Here is a 14,850-nt window from a genome sequence, read left to right on the forward strand (position 1 = left end):
TGTATTAATTCAACTGTGAACCTAAAAATTTACAGCCAATTTTGAAAGAGATGCATCTTAGCTCTGGAAATTGTTATTGAATATGTAAATGCTGTTGTAATGAAATGCTTCTTCTAAGTATGTGGTTATTAAATAAATAATTTTAAAAAGAAAAAAGAAAAACAAAAGAAATGGGGGAGGGGAAGAGGAGTCTTCTCCCAACCCCTGTGGTTACGCAGGATAGAAGTCTTTGTTTCCCAAAACTGCCATATTCCTGTAACCTTTGCAGCCAAGTGTTACCTGTAAGTTACCACATATGTGCTATTTACCTTTTGCTTGTATTCCTCACATATGAGTATAAATGTCCCCCAAAACTTGAACAAGGGGCTGACACCTTTACTGCAGGATCCATGTGTCAGTCCTGCTAGTGTAAGCCCTTCTCTTGACCTGACTTTGGCTGCTGGTCTCTCCTGATTTTCCATATCACCCCGCCTACTTGAGATGTCTCACCAGGCAGAACCCAGCACTGCTTCCAGGTCTAGCTACTGCTGTTGCATAGCATTGTCCATACAGCTGAACGTGCCCCTCTGGAGTAGGGAGAAAGGCTCACAGGACTCAGTAAACTGATAAACATGACATTATGAGGTTGGAGAGTTGGCTCAGTGGCTAAGAGCCCTTGCTAATCTTTCAAAGAACCTGGATTGAGTTCTCAGCACCCATGTTGGGTGGCTTACAACTGCCTATAACTCTAGCACCAGGGCTTCAGACAACCTCCTCTGTGCTCTGCAGGCACCCTCACACACATGTGGCACACACACATGCATACATAAAAGATAAAATGGTCTTTTCTAAAAAGGAAAATTACATCTTACGAAGTTCACAAAACGTACAGGGCTCAGGAAGCTCATGGAACTTACAAGATTCACAAGCCTTCTTCCTCAGGCTATATAAACAGTAACTACTGCTAGAGAGAGGAGACTCTCTCAGGTAGAGCTGCCTCCCAGTTGTGCAGGGGGCTCCAGGAAAACAGCTTCTGTGAGTCATCACCTATACTGAGGTGAGCTTTTCGGTGCTGCAGCTGCCTGTGAGTTACCCCATGTTGCTGGAAGGAACCCCCACCTATGCTCCCATAAGTAACCCAATAAACTCAGGGGTTCATAAAGCTAGCGCTGAATAGAATCATTTTTTTATAGGTACCCTGTCTGGGGTGAATAGATTTGTCCACATCTCCCCAGAACTCACACAGTAGCTTCCCACAGTCTCTCACAGAACCCTGATCAGACCAATCATCCAGTCCTCTGCATGCCCATGGCTCTGCTTCATCTTCCCTAGCTGAACTCACCTACCTCTTTCCTAAGTTAATACAAATTCATAAGCTAAGTATGAAGGAAGACACACTGAATAAAGTGGGGATTTTTATTACCAAGCAACTAACCAAACACTACAAAAATAAATGATGACAACAAACAACATTTTGGGAAAACGTTCCATAACTTAACTGTAGCTTTTACAACAGCTCTGTTAGATGGTATCTTATGTTCCCCATCTCCAAGATAGATAAGCTGAGACTCAGAGGTTGACTTGTTTGCTCAACATAATGCAACTATTCCATGATTGATTTTTACTTAAACTTAAGAAGTTTGCCTTAAAAGCGTGCACTCTTGAATATATCATGATATTGTCCAAAAGGCTTCTACCAATCTATCATATAACTGCTTTAAAAAAAATCTATAGGGGCTGTAATCAATTTTGTTGGGGCTGGATTTTAAAACTTTGAGGTCTGTGGGTAGAGTACATAGCATGAACACTATAGTTCAGGATACTATATTGCACACTTTAAATGTACTATTTTATTTTATTTTAATGGGGTTGTTGTTGTTGTTGTTGTTTGTTTGAGACAGGGTCTCACTGTAGTCCCAGCTGGCCTGGAACTGGAACTCACTATGTAGATCAGACTGGCCTCAATTTCACAGATATCTGCCTGTTTCTGCCTCCTGAGTGCTGGGATTAAAGGCCTGCACCAGCATGCCCAACAAAATATATCATTTTAAGTGGATTTGAAATGTTTTCATCAGAGAGAAAGAAAGAGAAGGGGAGAGCTATGTGAGCTGATGGACGTGTTAATTAACTTAATTATGGCAAACATTCCACAAGATCTGTGCACATGTGTACCATTTGTCATATATACTCCAATAAAACTGGAAAAGAAAAATAATATTAGACAAAACTTTAAGATTCAATAAAGTACTCAGATCTGTACGCAGACTGTATGGTGGATCTTGCTTGTCATCTCGATGGGCTCTAGAATGGCCTAGGAGACTCACTTCTGTGTGGATGTTTTCAGAGAAGCTTAGCAGAGGAGGGAAGACTCGCCCTGCATGTGGGTGGCTCCCTCCAGTGGCGAGGGTCCCCGACTAAATAAAGAGGAGCAAGTTGAGCAACAGCAGCACTCACTGCCCTCTGCTTCCTGACTGCAGATGTGATCACTCTCCTGTCACCCAAGCTTTGAGCTACTCTCGTGGCCGTGCCATACCTACCAGGAAGTGCTGTGCCCGCAAACTAGGAGCCTGGACAAACCCTTCCTTCTTTAAGCTCTATTGGTCAGGTATTTTGCCTCAGCAATAGAAAAATAACTACTATACAGATTCCTAAAGTTTTGGTAACAGTTCACTTCTTTTCTGTACCTTTCCTATGTGAAAATACTATAACAGATAATTTAAGGAGGGGGTGTTAAGTGGGGGTGGAAATCCAGGTAGGCATGTTAAGAGCATGCTCTACCCTGACTACACCCCCCAGTCCCCACTCACAGACACTTCTGCTTTGCTAACCAACCTCAGACATCAGTGGATCAGCCGCAGCCACAATGTCACCACGTGGACCAGTATAGACAGTCTACAGAGGGCAGTTCCAGATAAGAGCCTGCCAAGTTGGGAAGAAGATGAGGTTGTAATGAAAATGGCAGAAGTCTGTTCCCTTCCCAAGTGTTTGTCAGTAGGTATTTAGGGTCACAAAAGAGTAATATAAGAGTCACTAACTCCTCAGAAATGATCAGTGAAAATCTTGTTACCACTGGCCGTGCATCTGAGAATGACTAAAAGGTAACTAGCTCTTCTGTGCTTATTCACCTCAGCAAGGCTGAATTTCCTGACATATGTTTGAAAGGGCCAAAAAACCCAATTTTAACTGAATGCAGTACTTGGGATAGAAAAGTAAGACATTCAGGGCCAGCAAGATGGCTCCATGGGTAAAGGCGCTTGCTGCCAAGGCTGAGGACCTGAGTTCCATCTCTGAGACCCACATGGTAGAAGCAGAGAACAGACCCTGGAAAGTTGTCCTCTGACCCATACACATATACACATGCACACAAAAGTAAATACATAATAAAAAGGTATTAAAAACATTGATGACTAGGGTGGTGTGGTGGCACACATCTTTAATTCCAGCACTTCAGAGGCAGAGGCAGGTGGCTCTCTGTGAGATGGAACCAGCCTGATCTACATAGTGAGTCCAGGGCTGCATAATAAGACCCTATCTCAAAAGCAAGCAAACAAACAAAAAGTATTGAGAAAAGAAAAGTAAGACGCTCAGTTATGGTTCTTTACTGCGCAAAACATGGACTTCTATGAAATGCTAAAAAATGATGTGGTGTTTAATGTGTCCAAGACAGTTGGTAACCAACACAAGTAGTCTGATCAACTTCTTAATGAATCCAAAGACAGATCAATTTTTGTTATGATTTCATCAACAAGGAGACTGAAGGTTGGGTCAGGATGTCACACAGAAATAAAAACAAAAGAATCTGGTGAATTCCAAGGTGAAGTTATCTTTTCCAACTCACTGATATGCATGTATGTATGTATGTGTGTATATATTCATATATATGTACGTGTGTATATACACATATATCCACTTATATAAGAGCATTAAACAACCTCCCCCTAATATGCAAATACAACCTAAAAAGAGGGCTGAAGAGAAGAGGACAGCTGTTAAGAGTGCTTGCTGATCTTCTGAGGACTCTAGTTCCAGCCTTCCCAATATCTTTATCCAGCAACTCACAACTGCCTGTAACTCCAGCTCCAGGGAATCGGATGCCTTCTTGTATCCTTCATGGGCACTGTACTCACATGGGCACACACACACACACACACACACACACACACACAAATAAAAGTAAAAATCTTTTTTTTAAAGATGTGTTTTTAAACATGTCTCATAGACTGATTGCCATAAAAACTACCCCAAATTCTGTGTTCACAATCATAAACCGTAATTTGTTAAGTGGCATTTTTGATGTGATATTAAAAAATCCATTCTAGTTTATTTTTTTTAATAAAGGAACTCTTAAAGAATAGGAACTAATTGTGGAGATGACCTTTCATTTACTTAAGCTAAGATTTTTTTTTTCCTTTTGGTATTTTCGCCAAATAGAATTCTTAGAAATGAAAAAAAATAGCAACAAGCATATTCCTGGAGCAGAGTAGCCTTTCAAAACTGAAAATGTTACGTCAACCCTTTAATGTTATCCTGTCTTGACTTTTAAATTCCTTTTAAAAAAATCCCACATACTCACGTAAGGCTGCCAGCCACACATGTTCCATTAGTCTAGATGCCTGGTTTGGCAGATATGATCATACAAGTCATAGAATAGCTTTTAGAAAAAGCAATTTTTAGTAACGTCCCAAAGCTGGTTATAAAGGAGCAGAAATGATTCTGATTGTTGTTAACATTTTCCAAGACTAAAGGTTTAACTTGGACTGTTTAGGTTAAATAATTTAATGCTAAATCCAACCACTTTCATTAAACGATTTAGCTAGAGGCATCTATTTTTCATAATTTTTGAGAAACAGTAATTAGGACTAAGCTTATGCAGAACATTTAAAACATTTTATTTTGAAGGGTTACTTGTTGATTTCTTATTTTCCTTGTATATTCATTGGGTTATACTGTGCACGGGCTTAACATTTGGAATAAACAATATGAATGGAATGCAAGAAGTAAAATGCAAAGGCAAGAATATTCTTGAAGGCTGGGGAATCCAGTCAGTGGCAGAGTGTTCGCCTAGCATGCAGCAAGTCCTAGATGTGATCCCCAGCACCACATAAAGCTGGGCCTGGCCTCATTCCTGTGATCTCGGTGCTTGGTGGAGGCAGGATGATCAGAAGTTCAAGGTTTTCCTTGGCTACTTATCAAGGTGGAGGCCAGGATGAGCTACAGGAGACCCCATCTCAAAAAGCAACAACAAAGAATATTCTTTTCTTGGAAGTTGCTGCAGGTAAGTGATGCTGAGGCCAGGGCCAGGGAATGGAGAGGGGTGGGTAGACTGTCAAACATCCAACAAGAAAACCACAGCATGGGGAATGGATGAAGATGAAGAGAGAGGACCCAGTGGCAGAAATGCTTTAAGTTGGAAATTGATCCTGTTTCTCTAAACAAGAAACCCATGGAGGCAGATGGGTTAACGTTAACTTCAGATTTAGCCTCAAGTTCAGGGCATCTGTGTGACTTCTGATTGGAGCCATATGGGAGGGAGTTGGAAGTAACTGAGGTTGGAATTTGAAGAGATGGAAATGTTACTCATTGACCCAGAGTTGTGATACCCCCATCTCACACACACACACACACACACACACACACACACACAAAACCTAGAGACATACACACACATCATACACAAAGAGACACACATACAGACTCAGACACACATACACACACACTATTCTCTCATGCACATATACACCCTACAAAGATGCCTCCAGGGAGAGCATGCCCAGTAACGAAGGGATGTGTCTCTCCTCTTTTACTCATCAGTATGAGCACACACAAAAGTTAAATTCTAATTCCTTTTGATGCACAGAAAATGCCTCCCTTCAAAGCTTCAAATTGTCACTAAGGAAGAGAACCCGTCCTGTAAACCAGCACCTGCTTTACTGGTGCCTGCTGTAAGAAAATCCACTGCATTTCCTGAACTAGCAGGTTTTACTCAAAGTCAGACTAAACCACACAGCCTCTCTGGAGGACTCTTGCAATTAAAAGCTTGCGATAGCATCAGTGAGAAGAGTGAGTTCTAAGATCTAAGAGAGGGCACTGGGTATACTAGGAACCAAACTCCTCTATGCTGGAGCACTTCTAGAACTTTCTAAGGATGTCTACAGTAAAGGCACTGAGCAGACTGGTTCCTGTTCTGTTTCCTTTTTTGTTTTATCACTCTGTAGCCCATGCTGGCTTGGAACTCACTATGTAGCCCAGGCTGGCTCCAAACTTTTATCAATCCTCCCTGCCTTAGCCCCCAAATGAGGGATTACAGGAGTGCATAGCCACCATGCCTGTACAGACTTGGTCTTTTCCTACTTACACCTGCCTTTCAAGGTAGGTATAAGGACCCACAACTTATAACTGGTGAATCAGAAGCAGAGGCTAACCCATCTGGGGCTGGTGACTGACATGGGAAGGGGAGGCCGGTGTCACATGACTGAGCTCTCGCCTTTGGAATCTGACACTGTCCAATTGCTTGGTACATCTGTTCACAGGCGTGTTCTGTGTTGTGGCAGATAATAGGAGAAACTGAGTTTGCTTTTCCTAATATCCACTCAGCAGTAATTACCTTAACAAGTATTCCTGTCCTGATGGCCCCACTGTTCCTTCCCAGAATGGTGATACTACTGTGAGTTCTGTTTGGTTTCTAACTTTAAACTGTCAGATCTACCACCAGGGCTGTATACACAGACTGGCAAGCCACTCAGGGATTGTACCAGAAACACCAACACCACGCAAATTCCTTTGGAATCACCCAAAGCCAGGTAGACTACCCCATGGTTTCAAGATAGGAGGCAGCACAAGAGGAGGGAAGGAAGGGTCAAATGTCACCAGTCTGTTAACATCCGATTCAAACCTAAGTCTGCCACCACCACTGTGGCCCTTTGATGTGTGTCCATTATAGCTTAACCTTATCCCTTTCAGCAACAGGATCACTCTCTTGCCACCAAAACTGACCAACAGCTGAACAAAATACCACTAGGAATAAAACACCAAGGGCAGCTGACATGGCTCCTGTTCTCCCACAGTAGGTACTGTTCCCTTCCTCAGGTCTTTCTGCCATCTGTGGCTCCACGCCAGCTGCCCGCAGCTGATGTCGCCTTGTACTCCAGCAGGTGCTACTGTCCTTGCAAGACACATAGGAAAGAGACCTTAACACGATTCCATCCTCTAACCAAGGGAGGGATGCTTTATGTGTTTAGATGAAACTGGCTTTCTGTGAGTTCAAAGATAATGCTGACTTCCCATCCCCCAAAGGCGAAGGCAGGAAGAATGAACAAAGCCATCCTGGTAGCTGCTGCTCAGATCAACAAGGGGGTGTTTCCTGGGAACCTACCATGTGTGTAGACCTGCACCCTTTGCTGGGGGTGAGGAGGCAAAGGGCAAGATGCAGATGTAGTCTCTATACAATTGTTCTCAACCCCAGCAGGCCACAAGTTATACCTGGCATGAATTTCCTGAGTCCCACAGCCCCAGAAATTCCGATGACTTAGGCCTGCTGACATTACATTGGTGACTTTTTTTTTCAAATATTTTATTATTTTTATTTTATGCGTATGAATGTATTGCCTGCGTGTATGTGAGTGCACCCATGTTGTGCAATGCCACAGAGGTCTGAAGAGGGCTTCGGATTCTCCTGGAACTGGAGTTAAGGATGGTTCGTAGTTGCCATGTGGGTGCTGGGAATTGAACCTGGGTCCTCTGCAAGAGCAGTCAGTGCTTTTAACCACTGAGCCATCTCTCCAGCCATATATATATATATATGTTTTCCCGGCATGTACATAGTGCACCATGTGTGTGTGATGTCTATGGAGGCCAGAAAAGGGCGTCAGAGCCCTTGGAACTGAAGTTACAGATGGTTTTTAGCTGCCATGTGGGTGCTGGGAACTGAACCCAGGACCTCTACAAGAGCAGTTAGTGCTGTTAACTGCTGAGCCATCTCTCAGCTCCTGCATCTATACTTTAATAACCACATCCAGGTGAATCAGATGCAGAAGGTCCTGAGATGAGACCACCCTTGAGAAACACGGCTCTGTGAGTAGCTCCTTGCTCCGAAGCACTCTGCAATCCAGATGGGGTGGTCACAAACACACAAAGAGCTTTGTACTTTGAGTGTCAGAGACATTCATCAAAGGGAACCACTTAGTGAAGTCCTAAGAACTGGGAGATTTCATGAGTGAGTGCCTGGCTTCCTGGAGGGCAGGCCTTGGACCTAGGGAGCCCCCAGCAAAGGTCTTCAGCAGATCCTGTGATTCACCACAGCCCATCCCACACAGCATACAAATGGACAAAGACAGGTAGGACTCTGGACAGGACAGTCCTGAGCTGGCATTTCCAGATAACACTGTGTTTGCAGGTTCACTCTGCCACGTTCATGTGGTTTCCTGCACTTCATATTAACATTTGTGAGAGGAAAAAAATGCTGTTATGAAACCCAAATAATGCACCACTCTGAGGCAGACAGCCAGCTGCTAACAAGAAAGACATGTGAGCATCATTTAAACTGTTGTTCACAGCTCGGCTTTGGGAAGGGGATGTTCGGTAAGAAAGAAAACTAATAAACTCTTTCAAAGTAAAACAAAGTTTGGGGCTCCATGGGGTGAAAGCGCTGGCAGATGAGCAGTTACACCAGGACAAGAAGTTAGGTCCCTATGGAAAAAAGAAAGGAAAAGAATTCAAAGGACCCAACGTTGCTTATTTGAATATAAAATTCATAGAACACTGTTTCCTTAGTGTTGCAAGGGAATTAATTATTAACCAAAGATTCTGAAAGTCCTGCTTTATCAAAAGATCGGCCAATGAGATGGGTGACAGTGGGGATAAAAGCCCCCGGAGGGAGGACCCTTTTCTTCCTCATTGTCTGCTAGAGCAAACCTGTCTTCCCCTCTCCCCACATACACAGTGATAGTTTGCCTCAGGCACATAGTAAATTCAGCTGGATAAGAATTAAAGGATATAATTATTTAATTAATTATACTACAGGGTATTGCATTTTCAATTTGCAAGAGACGTGGGAGATCATTCAGGCTCATACACATTACAGCCCAGTCATTCCAAGAGCTAAGTTCCCCCCAAGGTCACAGTGGGTGTGTGTTGGGGTGAGGGTGAACAGGGCTTGTATCTGAGGACTTAACTCCCAGAAAATATCGCAAACAAAGTCAAGACAATATCCATGGAAGTCTACATTATTTGGGTATATAGTTTAGGATTTTAAAAAGCATTTATTTAAAGTTTGAAATACTTGAAAAGCAACTCTCAGACCAGATGGTTTCAAAGGAGCAAGACCTTCAATTACCAGGAGTAAGTTCCAGGTTCTATAGCACAGTAAGGTCACTTTATTTCACAACAACTTATATATTTTATAAAGAACAAGTAGAGCAGTGTTAGCAGATTCCCAATACAAAGAACTCAGCAGAGTTTAAGAAGGAAATTCTACCTACCCTGTCCTGACACCACACACTCTATCCTAGTTTCAAATGCTCACTCACATTGTATCCCATTCTTTTAAAGTCTCTCAACAAGCATTTGTAGATCAGGCCCTACACACTCCCTGATTTGCTCTTTTTGTCCACTCCAGGACAGATTACAGGGGACAGTGTCATCAGATGGTTCTACCTTCTCTGTATGACAGATTAAGCCTTCACCTAAGACAGAACGTACAAAGAACACAGCTTATTTGTTGTTTGTTTGTAGAGTTGTGTGGCTATTTGTGGCTCTGCTGTTATTATAATTTGCTTCCCTCCCCCCCAACAAATACATCCTCCTTGGATCCTCCAAGTCTGCAAATTTCAAAAATGAACATACTGTGTTAATTTGGTTACTTCCCTGGTTCTTTGTCACCGAAACCATTTTCTAGGATGTCCTATTGTTTGGGCTATAAAGAAAATAGTTATGCAAAGTATGCAGGCACACCAAATGAATACTGCCACGGGACATTCAAAGAGTAAATGCCACCTCCAATGGATGACTTACCAAAAGCCATTCCTGCTTTGAGCTTGTTGGTGCACACAGGGGTCCACTCTGCTTTGTTCACGGTCTGTAGCAACAGGACTTTTGAAGCTTCAAGGCTCTTCCCTTCTGCTCCAGTATGCTGCAGTCAAACAAAACAAAATACTAAGTCAGACTAAGAGATACCACTTGAAGCAGTTAGTGGATGTGCAGGGGAAATCCCTGGCCTTTCTCAAAGGTCTATCTTAAAACCTCAAGCAAGCATGTTAACTACCCCAATGAAGCTATCTCACATCTTATCTACTTAGTGCCCCAAAATCCTGGAGGTGGGGGTGAAGAAAAGAGAGGAGAGAGAGAGATGGAGGGGGGAGAGGGGAGAGAGAAAGAGAGACAGAGAGAGAGAGAGACAGAGAGAGAGAGAGAGAAAAGAAGGGAGGGAGGGAGGGAGGGAGGGAGGAAGGAAGGAAGGAAGGAAGGAAGGAAGGAAGGAAGGAAGGAAAAAAACAAAAACAAAAAACATTGCCACACAGAGGCAGGCAGTGCTTAATGACAATGCAAATATACCCCAGCAGGTATGTGCTTCCAAAATGTCAAGTTTTCTAACCAAATAAAGGACAGTAAGAATTCTTCGGGTTTGAATAACTGAAGATAATAATTTTCAGGTGTCAAGGGCAGAAAGTGGAGAAAGTTTTGTTTCAAAATACAACGAATCTCATTTTGCCTGTTGAAGACTCAAACCACTGGACGTGATTATCGCTCACCTATGATTATCGCTCACCTATGATCTCAGTACTGGGAAAGCAGAAACAGAAGAATCAGGAATTCAAGGTCCAGCCTGGGCTACAGAGTAAGACCCTGTCTCAAAGGTAGGTGTGAGGACTCAGACTTGTTGAGAAAAATATTATTTTTAAAATACAGGGCTATTAGGGTAGAACAAAAAAGTCACATGCATGAGAAAGGAAATTTCCATTTTGTACTACAAGTAGGTAACTGGTGGTTTTCCCCAACCTGCTTCTTGATAAACTTAATAAACACCATCTCCTCCCAGGACGGAAAGAGCCAGTTAGTGTACACACTGGGAATGAAATGAAAGGTAAACCTACACATGCATCTTCACCCTGATTCAGAGCAGCTGGTGACGTTGACATTAGAACCACCCCTGACACGGACGTTCTAGAACATTCCTTCCTGACTTAGAAGCTTTGAGGTTCTCCTGTCCTTGGCTGGTTCTAGTTTCTCCTGGTGCTTAGTTAAATCCCACTGTTTGTTTTCTGACAGTGGCCATTTGAGAGCCTAGAGACAGACTTCCAAAGGAGTCTGCATCCTTTTTTTAGCTTTTTTATGGGATCGTCTCTATCTATTTTGAAAGCCTTTTGGAGGAATGTCACCCAGTTCTGGGTATGGTGGCCTAATCCTACTGTAACTGTGATCCTGTGAGTTGGAAGATATTTTAAAGACAGACATCATGTCCCTCCAGCCCACTATTGCTATCAGACTATGACCTTTTCCACTTGCAGAATTAGTGTGTTTAAGAGGCGTGTAGGCAGGTGTCTGCTTAGAAGCTGATTCCAAAGGTGGCTTGGTGGTGCATGCCTGTAATACTAACACTAAAAAGCAGAGGTAGAAGATCACCACAAATTCAAGACCAGTGCAAGTTTGAGGGTAGCCAGGGCTACATAGTGAGAGTCTACCTAAAAAAATACCCCCAAAATACACCCCAGGAGAATCTCAAAGACCCAGTTTTCTTTGGCTGGGTCTCTAACACAGAAACGAGTCAACTTGGAGTTCAGGTCCCCTTACCCCACCACCAAATACCCCTTAGCCTGTCTAAATTCAATTTACCTAGCCTTTGTGTCATGACTTTCAACATTATAACTACAGGCATAGTATAGAGAGAATTCAACTCCCCTTTACCCCAACATTTAGCCAAAGTATAAACAGATTCATTTTCCATTACCAATTTCTGTCTTTAGAATATAAGGAAACTAAAGGCATTGTGTTTATGAAACCAAATGCCTGATAATAATAAGTAACTCCAGACACCCTGAATTTTTGCAGGTCTCAGAGTGATCACCATAGCTGTCGTTAGACAGCCCACTTATAAAAGAAGCAAGACTTGCATGTTTCTTTAGGTTATTTTGTGAATAACTAACATTTTGTTGTTTGTTTTAATTTTTGTTATTTATTTTTATGTGTATGATGTTTTGCCTACATGTAAGTAATGTACACCACATGGGTACAATGCCCACAGAGGCCAAAAGAGGGCATCACATAACCTGGAACTGGAGTTATTAACAGTTGTGAGCTGCCATGTGGGTGTTGGAAATCAAACCTGGGTCCTCTGCAAGAGCAGCCAGTGCTCTTAACTACTGAACTCCAACTCCATTTGTTTTGTTGAGACAGGGTCTCGTATTACTGGAATTCTCTAAGTAGCTGGGGTGATCTTAAACTTTTGGTCCACCTGCCTCTACCTCCCAGGTACTGGGATTACAAATTTGTAGCACCATGCCAGATTTATTGACACTAGGAATCAGACCCAGGGTATCCTACATGCTAAGCAGGTACCCGAATAATGGATCTCCATTTTCAATCCCATAACTAACTCTTTGAAAGACATTCCAAGCTACTGCTTTATGTAACAGTCAACACTTTCTATGGGGGCTTTTGGGGAGGTGTGCATATGCACGGTTAAATTTATATGGACGTTACAAACTTCTGAGAAGCAGAAAGTGTGTGTCTCTTGGTTAGTGTTTAAACAAAGAAATCAGGCTCATTGCTAAACAAAGTTCAGCCTAGAAGAGCAACTGACAGAAAATAGTGACGTCTTTATTTTTCTGGGTGCTATGGTAAGGCACAGAAAGTGGGGTTGAGAGGATTTTGTTACTTTTCTGAACATTTTCCTGAAATGTAACTGGGCTCCCACTCAGACCTGTAGCAATAACATACTGATACAAATCAGCACACACCTGGAAGTTTAAAGGAAGAAAAACTGTCTTGGGAAAGACAGAATTTCGAGGGAGGGGGAGGACCATAGAAATCTCACAGCAAGATATTGGCTGCTATCAAGCTTTTTTTACTTTGAAACTAAAAACAGCTTGCTGGCTGCCTTTCTCTTGGTTGTTACCAACTTTCTATCTGGGCATTCTAGAATTGGAAGAGATCTTTGTCACCTCATTTAACTTCTATGAATGAACCTGCTGGCCCTGGGGAGACCATATATATCATAAAGGAACACAGGAAGTTAGTCCCAACTTTGGCTAGACTCTGGGTTGAATCAATTCTTCTAAGTCACTCATTTATTTCTCATTTTTAGTCTACCTTATTTTGAGACACTGTCTTTCTTTGTAGCCCTGACCAGCCTCGGCATCTTTGTATAGCCTAAACTACCTCCTAAATGCTGGGATTACAGGCATGTACCACCACCCCAGCTCTTTTTGATTTTGAATAAAGTCATATAATGTAATGTGAAGCAACTTTAAATAGATAAAAAGATCACTAGTAGTATTAATAGTTCTGTTAATATTTAGTGAGTTCTCTTTTTGAGACTTGGTTTTGCCCTTAAGAAAGCAATTCACTTCCAGATTACACTCCTGTTTTGGAGCAAAATCTATGTGTTAGTGGGGAGGCTGCTTCACTGGCTACCAAACCTGGGGTGTCTGGAAACTGGAGAAGCAGGGCTCCTACTACTGAGGGAGGGAGAGAGTGAGGGAGAGAGAGGACTTATCCAAGGGATAGTCATTTCTATTTTCTCTTATCCCAGTAGATATACACATATACATATATATATGTATAGATAGATAGATGATAGATGATTGATAGATGATAGATAGATAGATAGATAGATAGATAGATAGATAGATAGATAGATGATAGATAGTTAGACTTGTAATTGTGGAATTGGAAATGATCTATTGTGGGATTCATAGCTGACCCTGGATTATATGTACTGGGAGAGGTATGAGACAGGTTTCATCAAAAGAAAATAATTATCTGGACACTGTGCCACATACCTGTAACACCAACAAGAACTAGAGAAGCTGAGGCAGGAGGACTGTTGTGAATTACAGGTCTGCCCTGGCTACAACGTGAGCACCAGGCTAGCCAGCTGGGGCTACATGGCAAGACATGTTTTCAGAGAAAACAAAAAAAATCAAAAACACCAGAAAAGCAAATAACAATAAAAAAAAAAACCCTGAAAATTCTACACCTCCTTTAAAGAAAAACTTCCATAAACCAGGGCTGAGGGTATATAATATAAAGAGGTTCTGGGTTCAATCCTCAACACTATAGCTCCAAGAAAAACATTTTTTTGCAGTGCTAGAGATGAAAGCCCAGGACCTTATGTATGCTAGACAAGGGCTTTACTACTGAGCCACATCCTTAGCTCTAAGGGAAAGGAAATCCAATCCACTTCCTTCCTTCAGCAAACTCTTCACTGATAAAAATGCTAAGAACAAACAAAAAGGTGGCTTCCGTTTCACCTCATTGCGTACCCATTATTCTTTGCTGACTGACGTTATCATAAATACAAATAAAGGGGCTGGAGATGTAGTAGTTGGTATAGTCCTTGCCTAACATACTTGAAGCCCTGGGTTCAGTGCTCAGCAGTGTATAAACTGGATATGGTGGCACATGTCTGTAACCCTAGCACTCAGGAGGTAGAGGCAGGAGGACCAAAGTTCAAGGTCATCCTTGGCTACAAGGTGAGTTTGAGGCCATCCTTCTATACATGAGACTTTTTCTCAAGAATATAAAGAGAAAACACATCATCAACAACCAATCACAACACAACAAAAGTAAGTACTGTCAGAGTCCTGAGAAGGAGACAGAGAGAGAGAGAGACAGAGACAGAGACAGAGACAGAGACAGAGAGAGACAGAGACAGAG

General features: G+C 42.3%; 1 protein-coding gene across 8 annotated transcripts in view; it reads right to left on the reverse strand.

Annotated features, from left to right (window-relative positions):
* Positions 1-14,850, reverse strand: part of Atxn1 (ataxin 1) — a 470,135-nt gene that overhangs the window by 323,924 nt on the left and 131,361 nt on the right. For all 8 annotated transcript variants that reach the window (XR_003851711.1, XR_003851710.1, XM_017801654.2 and 5 more), the window contains one exon: positions 9,988-10,105. The gene's annotated coding sequence lies outside the window, so the exon portion shown is untranslated. The remainder of the gene's footprint in view (positions 1-9,987; positions 10,106-14,850) is intronic.

Source organism: Nannospalax galili, unplaced genomic scaffold (assembly GCF_000622305.1).
Source record: "Nannospalax galili isolate Female #2095 unplaced genomic scaffold, S.galili_v1.0 scaffold923, whole genome shotgun sequence".
NCBI lineage: Eukaryota > Metazoa > Chordata > Mammalia > Rodentia > Spalacidae > Nannospalax > Nannospalax galili.